At 38.2% G+C, this 7631-nt stretch overlaps 1 long non-coding RNA gene across 1 annotated transcript in view; it reads right to left on the bottom strand.

Annotated features, from left to right (window-relative positions):
• Positions 1-211: 211 nt before the first annotated feature.
• Positions 212-7631, bottom strand: part of LOC307157956 — a 46317-nt gene continuing 38897 nt past the window's right edge. Inside the window, exons 9-10 of the long non-coding RNA XR_013821145.1 lie at positions 7027-7220; positions 212-1249 (exon numbers count right to left, since the gene is read on the bottom strand). This is a non-coding gene — a long non-coding RNA (uncharacterized lncRNA). The remainder of the gene's footprint in view (positions 1250-7026; positions 7221-7631) is intronic.

Raw genomic sequence — 7631 nt, 5'->3', positions numbered from 1 at the left:
TCCACTCTCTGGCATGTTTTTCTGAAAATATACATGCACAAGAACAATCTGAAGATTCAAAGAAAGAAGTAAATACTGCTAGAAGAAAGAGTTCCTGTGAGAGTGTGTGTGTGTGTGTGTGTGTGTGGGTCTGGGCAAAGCACTCGAGGACCTGTAGCAGACTTGACTGGCATGACACCAAAGAGGAATGCCTTCAGTATGACTACTAAGAGCTTTGGCAGGATTTTTATTAAGGAGTTGGGACAGCATTCATTTTTAAAACCTCCTCAATAAAATATCATACAGTCGTTACATATTCCTCTGGATTATAATGATATGAATATTTAAATTTAAATGCATTCTGAGCACGAGGTCTCTTCTTCAGTAAGGCATCAGATCTCATTTTCTACTTAAGCTGCCCCGTCATGTTTATGCATCTCCACATGCATGATACATCTCTCTCTCTCTCTCTTTTTAAAGCTTCTTAATGCAACCCGGGTAATTTTGCCTGACTTTAATAGCCAATGACTTTTCATTGGTGATCTTTTCTCTCTTTCTGCCTCCAAAAAACTATAATATGATCAAATGTTCCTTTCATGCATAACACAGCGTTATCTGAAACTTCACACTTGGTTGCACTTGAAGAAAAAAAAAAAAGAATCCTTAAACTTAATCAGTATTACAGTTCATTTCTGATATGGAGAGGTATGATTACTATGTATACACGAGAAGAATGTGACAAGTACTAAGACGAGGCGCTGATTAGCAAAGATCTGTTGTGGGAAGATAAGGTGCGTTACGAATCACAAAAAGTAGCCAACGTTCATTCATTACGTGCTTGGTGGGAGCTAGTACTTCTGTGACAGACCCTAGCGATTTTATCTCTGATCTTTCAACTTCCTTGACAAGACGTTGTCATTTTACTTTTTGATGGGTTCAAAGACGCTGGGAGATCGAGGATCGTCTGACATACAGTAGATGAGTCAGTTTAACTCAGCAATGTTTAATTGAAGGATGTAGGCGGGGAAAAACATTCATCTCTGCTTTATGAGAGTGCCATATTTCAGTATCAGCGGAGGTGAAGCATGTTAATAATTTCTTTGTTTTCAGAACATGAAATAATTTCACACAGAAGGATATGCGAGAATAGAGAAACTAGCCAAAACAGTTGCATACAGGTTCCTCTTGTCCCAACTGTTTCCATTGTTTGGCCAAACAGATAGTCCCGCCCCCATCTTTGGTTGAGCCAATGGTGTGAGCCAATATCGGGCTGCAAACAAAAAGAGACAGGAAAAGCCACAGTGTTTATGCTTGTAATGAAATATGACGCTCACTGGACAGAAGACAATTGAAAGTGTGAATGTGAGGTCACATTTATCGTTGTTCTGTGAATTTCCGCCGGCCAAATCCAATAATTTCAATAGGAATCCATGCAATGGTGAATTTCGTGTGAGATTTCCCCATGCAAGCTGAGGTAAATACTAATATATAGATAGTGCTCAGTGTCATACACACAAACACAAAACACAGTCATGTTAACGCACATCACTAAATTAGTGCCATAAACATTAGTCTAACAACATAAGATGTACACTGTAAAGTAAGTTCAGTTAAGGCCTTACATTTTTAAGTATAATCAAATTGGCTATACAAGTCATTTCAACTTAAACTGACTTAAAACATCGAGTTGAATTTCACATAAAAAAGTTGACATTGCTTACATTTTTTGTGATGAGTTCAAGTAATGTAAAAACACAAGTTGCCATGACTTACTGATTATGATAATACTGATGTACTAATGTACATAACTAATAAGAAATAAACTAAGAAACATTGTTATATCAATGAAAAAACAGCAAATGTTTTTTCCCATTAGATAAATGTCCTATTAGAGTTATTACAGTTTTTCACTTTATAGTAAAGGAACTTTAGGAGGAACTTTAAGGGAACCAATTAACAGTTTTTGAGCATAACATTTGTAGTATTGTACCATTAAAATGATACATTTACATATATCTCTACACTTGTGACAATAGACATTCTGTGAAATTTCGCTAATGTGACCACACTTTACGACCGATCGGAAAAAAAAAAGACACATATGAGCTTTAAATAAAAAGAAACTCCCACTAGTTACTGCTTGTATGAGCGAACACACTGGCTCAAAACTCTCCACTTATGTGAGGACGGAGCAAAAAGAGAGGGAATGGATTTCATCCCTCTTGACCCGGTGACCCTGTTCGCCCGGGCCGCCTCTGAGGGTGGTGTGGTTGGTGAGTCGCGGTGGTCCCCACCACCGTCTTTGATGTTGGGGGTGGAGTAGGTGGGTAAATGGCGAGAACGCGGTGTCCTCACATAAAACGGAGACAGTTGCCGGCACTTGGCATTTCCAGTGCTGACAGGCTGGCTTGTTTGTTCACTCTAACGAGCACTCGGACTCCATTAATGAGCGGACTGAATCCATTATCATCATCATTTCAAAAGGCAGCGCTGCACTAAACAGCTCCCCGCATTAGCTGCCGTTGCCCTTGTTGTTTCATTTGATCAGTGGTGGCAGCAGGGACTTGCCCCTCTCTAGCCTTCCAAGCTTAAACACACACATACACACGCTCATTTTATTACCCCATTGCAATGGCTGCAAATTTATGGGGTGAGAATTAAGCACGGAGTGGAAGTTACAGATGCCACGACCCTGACAAGAGTTAAAATGCGAGCTAACGGAGTAATGATATTGGAAGTAGGGATGTGCAACATATTTTTAACAACGGCTTGTCAATGGGTCGCATGTAGTCTACTTATGGATGTACTGCATAATTAAGCTGAGTCCATTACGCAGATCGAACGTGTTTTTGGGCCATTCACAGCCCGCAAAAGTGCTTTGATGAGTTTACAGACGAAAAAAAAACAACACTTTCTGAGAAATATCACAATTCATCCCCCAGCATTTAAAATAAATAAATAAATAATATAAAATAACTGCAACGACAACAACATTATTATTATTACTACTACTACTAGTACTATTATTATTATTAATGTTGTTGCCACTATGATTTTTCAATATTTTAGCTAAAAATAATCATAGATGAAATTGTTATATAACAATTATAACAATAAAAATAATAATAATAGTAGTAGCAGCAGTAATAATAATAATTATAATGCTATCTCGTAATAATTGTAGGCTTATTATTGTTGTTGTTGTTACATTTAGCAATGTATTAGCTAAAGATAAAGGGAAATTGTTTTTGTAACAGATAATAATAAAATGAAATCTCTTGTAACAATAAAAAAATGTAACTTTTATTATTATTATTGGATTGCCTCTAAAAACAAAGGGGGGGGGGGATAAACTCACTTGTTGACCTCACTAATCGAGCATCCTGACCCATCACTATTAGAAAGCGAGAAAGAGTCAGGTGAAAAAGACAAGAAAAGCACATCTTTTGTAAATCGTAAACAATCTAAGCTGGCAAGCATTATGAAAGTGGGCGACGATAACATTTCCATCTCTCTGCCACCTTTCTAAGGGACATCAAAGACCCAATTAAGGCCCTCTGAGCAAATGGCGTATGTGTTCGCTGCTCTGGAGAGCTGTCACAGAGTCTGCGTGTGGCTGTCGACGTCCCAACTCACTGACAGCCTCCTTTACAATCCCAGCCCAGCTCCATGTGCCCCGCTCTTTCTCTCTCTGTTAAAGGATTTTAATTAGGCCTTGCCTGCTCAGGCTCACACAGCCCTTTTGTATGTGCTGAATGGTACAAGGACTGTGATTTGGAAGCCCTTCACAGGCAGTCACTGATGTGAGAGAGAGAGAGAGAGAATGAGAGAGCGATTGAGAGAGAGAGAGAGAGAGAGAGAGAGAGAGAGAGAGAGAGAGAGAGAGAGAGAGAGAGAGAGAGAGAGAGAGAGAGAGAGAGAGAGAGAGAGAGAAAGAGAAAGAGAAAGAGAAAGGGCTCTTTCATTTTGATATGTGCTACTTCACTACAACGAGCCCTTTCCCCCCCACCCTATTGTACGATCTCCCCTTATGAAGAACTGGAAAAATATTCAAATGTTAACGTGCCCGTGTTGGCTTTGATATTTAAGACAAAAGGGTACAGCGTGAGACTTACAGTGACACTTCACAAACTAGAAACGGGACACTTCATCTGACACGTCATGATCTATCAATAAGCTTTCAGTCTTTAAGAGTATGTATATGAGCGGTTGATTTCTTTAGTGTGTGTGTGCATGTCAGATTCTGTTCCAAAAACAGCCCATTTTACTGTTATTCTTTTCTATAATTAAAATGTTTGCCACAAGGTTTTGCCAGAACATTACACATTTGTATACCAATGTGCTTACTAATGTGTCAGATTCAGTTTCAAATAAAATCATAAATGTGATCTCTTTAACATCTCAGTTGTTTCTCCTGGACATAGATGAGATTATTTGGAAATATTTTTTCTCTTAAGAACAGAAATCCCAATAATTTTATAAATAATGCCTTTTTTAAATATTTAAAATATTTAAATATGTATTTTAAACTTCAATTTATTTATTCATTCTAATTAATTAATTTTATCTATTTTAAATATTTAAATGACTTATAAAAAAAAAAAAAAAAAACTCAATTCACTCCAAAAAAAAAAAAAAAGTGCTCTTCCTCAGTATTTTTGTCTTGTTTTCCAGTAGAAATATATAAACATTCTTAAATCAAGATATATTTACTTGAGAAGCAAGATATTAAATCTTGTTTTCTGAAAAAAATGTGTCAAAATGAAGTGAGTTTTTGCCTAAAACAAGATACAATATCTCCCAGTGGGGTCAGAAAAATGTAATAAACTTTTTTTTTTACCCCATTGGCAGATATTTTTACTCGTTTTAAACAAAAACTCGCTTCATTTTGATGATTTTTTAAGTTATTTTGCTTCAAGTAAATGTCTCTTAATTTAATTAAATTTTTTTTTTTTTTTTTTGCAGTGTTCAAAAGAGATTCAACAATTTCTCAAACTGTGCTTAGATTTGCAAGCAATTGTAATATGAACTTAAATATTTCTAATCAAATTATCTCAGCTATACTGGCCATAAATGTTTCATATACTAATTTTACTGTACATCAACAATTTTGTCAACTGTGTCAAATTGAATTTTCTATAGAATTTAAAGAGAGAAATCAGTTACACTTTATCTCGTTGGTCCACTTTAGACATTCAACTAACTATAAGTAACTTTGCAACTAAATGTCAACTAACTCTCAGAGTATTAGAAGACTGTTTGTAAACTGTTAGATTAGGGTTAGGGTTAGTTGAATAAATTGACACGTAGTTACAAAGTTACTATATGGTTAGTACAATGTCTAAAGTGGACCACTGAAATAAAGTTTTACTGGAAAATCTCAGATGATCTCCAAAATAATTAAAAAAAAGTGCTCAATTGAGTCTCTTGAGCTTCAAAAAAGAAATCTAAGTATTCCCTTAAAGATGATTTAGTTGCATCAAACTTTCAGTACAAAACAATCATACAAAAAGTCATAATACATGGATATATTACAGCCTAGTGTGTTTCCTATCGCAAAAGCATGTCTATGTATTACAGCATGTGGTGCTTGATCTGGCCAACTCTCCAATCTCACGAGCCGATGGCACGCTGCCAGCCACCCTCCTCCTCCATCGCCCAGAATCCTCCCCTTTGGATCCCGCCGAAGCAGGGTCCTCCATTTACCAAGTGTGCCCAGAGCAGGCAGGCATCGTAACCCTCCCCAGGCCAAGACGTGGTGTCCCCCCTCTCTCTCCCTGACATTCCTCTCTGACAGCCCTTTACATCTGCCTGCGCCGCACTCCGTCGGCAGACAAAGAAATTAATACCCCAAGTGACTGTGTTTTAATTAAGCAATTTCATGCAAATTACACATTTTAGATTGTCAAATAATATACTGCGCAAAATGGAAGGCTGGCTGATCTGATATGCATGGAGCGTTTTTCTTCCAGGGCACTGTGCATACATGGAAAATGAACAAAAATGCTAATTTCTAATCTATTATGCAAACAGTATGATACTTACATAGATTTGCACGCCTTTCTCGGTATGGCTGAGCAATGCCTTTGTATTGTGTATTTAAGGTGCTCGAGTGTTTAAAAGTCTTGTTTTTGTACCCTTTTGGCCGCATGTTTACTTGCGAAGCTTTTCGGTTTACGCCGCGAATGCAAATGCAGCAGCATGCGTGCTCGGTTCAAGTTTGTTTTCGTTTGTTTGAGTTCCCGTATCCAAATAACATCGCAACAAAAACTAGCATAATGAATTGCATGAATGCATAATGAACAAACAAATCATACACCTAAAGTAAACCTAAACCATAAAAACTAACTATTCAATGCAGCCATCAATTTTAATGCCAATTATACTGGGAAAAAAATATCGTCCTTTCTTGCCTCACATTGTTATGGGATCAGCCAATATAACTAACAATATGTACAAATTATTCAAATGTGAACAAAAGCCTTTTTTTTTTCTCTCCAAGTTGATTTGATTTAATATTAGAGTAGAACAGCGAAGAAAGGCCTCTTGAAACCACAGGCACAAAAGTCGGTGAGCACAGGTAGCACAATGAGGCCCTCATTAACAAAGGCAAGGGAGGATTCTTGCTGTTTCTTTGTGATTCAAATACATTTAATCAAAGGTTTGTTTCAATGTACTAGTACTTAATAGTGTACATTACCACATACAATACGTCTGAATGAATTGCAGTCCTTCTAGTAGGCTTTTTTAATGGGATCAAATAGCAGGATAGGAGTAGGCAACCGAAGCAGTAATGGCAGGGTACGACATGGCTGTTGACGCGGTTTCTTCATCTTCAGTGCAGAGTTGTTCTTTAAATGGACCCTCATACCATAATCGTTCCCCGTGAGCATTAAAATTAGGAAACAATACAGGAACGGGGCTCCACACCAGGTCTAAAATATCCTTTCCCAATTACGAAGCTTTGAAATCAGACTTATGAGCGCCTCCTGTGTGTGTGTGTGTGTGTGTGCGAGTGTGTGGAGGTTTTGAAGCGATTCCACTCACCTTAATCAAGTCAACAAGGGGGTGGAGGTGGGTGCCTGGATGGTGCTTGTGTGTGATTGAATTTTGATGTGGCGAGATTTCCAAGAACCGAACTGGTGGCTGCGCAGCGTGACTTCTCCTCAGGTGGACAAATGCACTTCATCTGAAGCTCACGTGCGTCGGTGGCTGTGGGGTCAGGCAAGCTGAGGTCAGATCTGTTTGAGGTGAAATAATGTTTGAATCACTAACAAACAGGTGAGGAACTAATGGGAAACTTGAGTGTAAACAGGAGCTCTGTTGTGAAGCAAAACTAAAACTTAAAGCAAGACACCCTCGAGGAATTGAGTAAAAAATGAACTAATAAATAAACACAAACTCTTTAAAACACATCCAAAGAAGCAAATTAAACTTCACTTTAAGGCGAGCCCTTCCACAATTCCTTGTTTCGCTACACTTAACGTTTCCATCTTAATGTTCCTCAGATTCTAAACAGGAATCTGATCTAAATGTGAGTGCCCCTCCGTGTCCAACTGGAAGACAGCGTCTGCTGAGTGATCCCGAGGCGTCGGGCGGCCCGTGAGAGTGCCTGCCGTCCTGCGGTCGGACTCGCGGATATAAACACTGCT

Source organism: Squalius cephalus (assembly GCF_949319135.1).
Source record: "Squalius cephalus genome assembly, chromosome: 4".
NCBI classification, from domain to species: Eukaryota; Metazoa; Chordata; class Actinopteri; order Cypriniformes; family Leuciscidae; genus Squalius; species Squalius cephalus.
The sequence above is the reverse complement of the archived record's forward strand: the minus strand, read 5'-3'. Positions and strand labels throughout refer to the sequence as shown.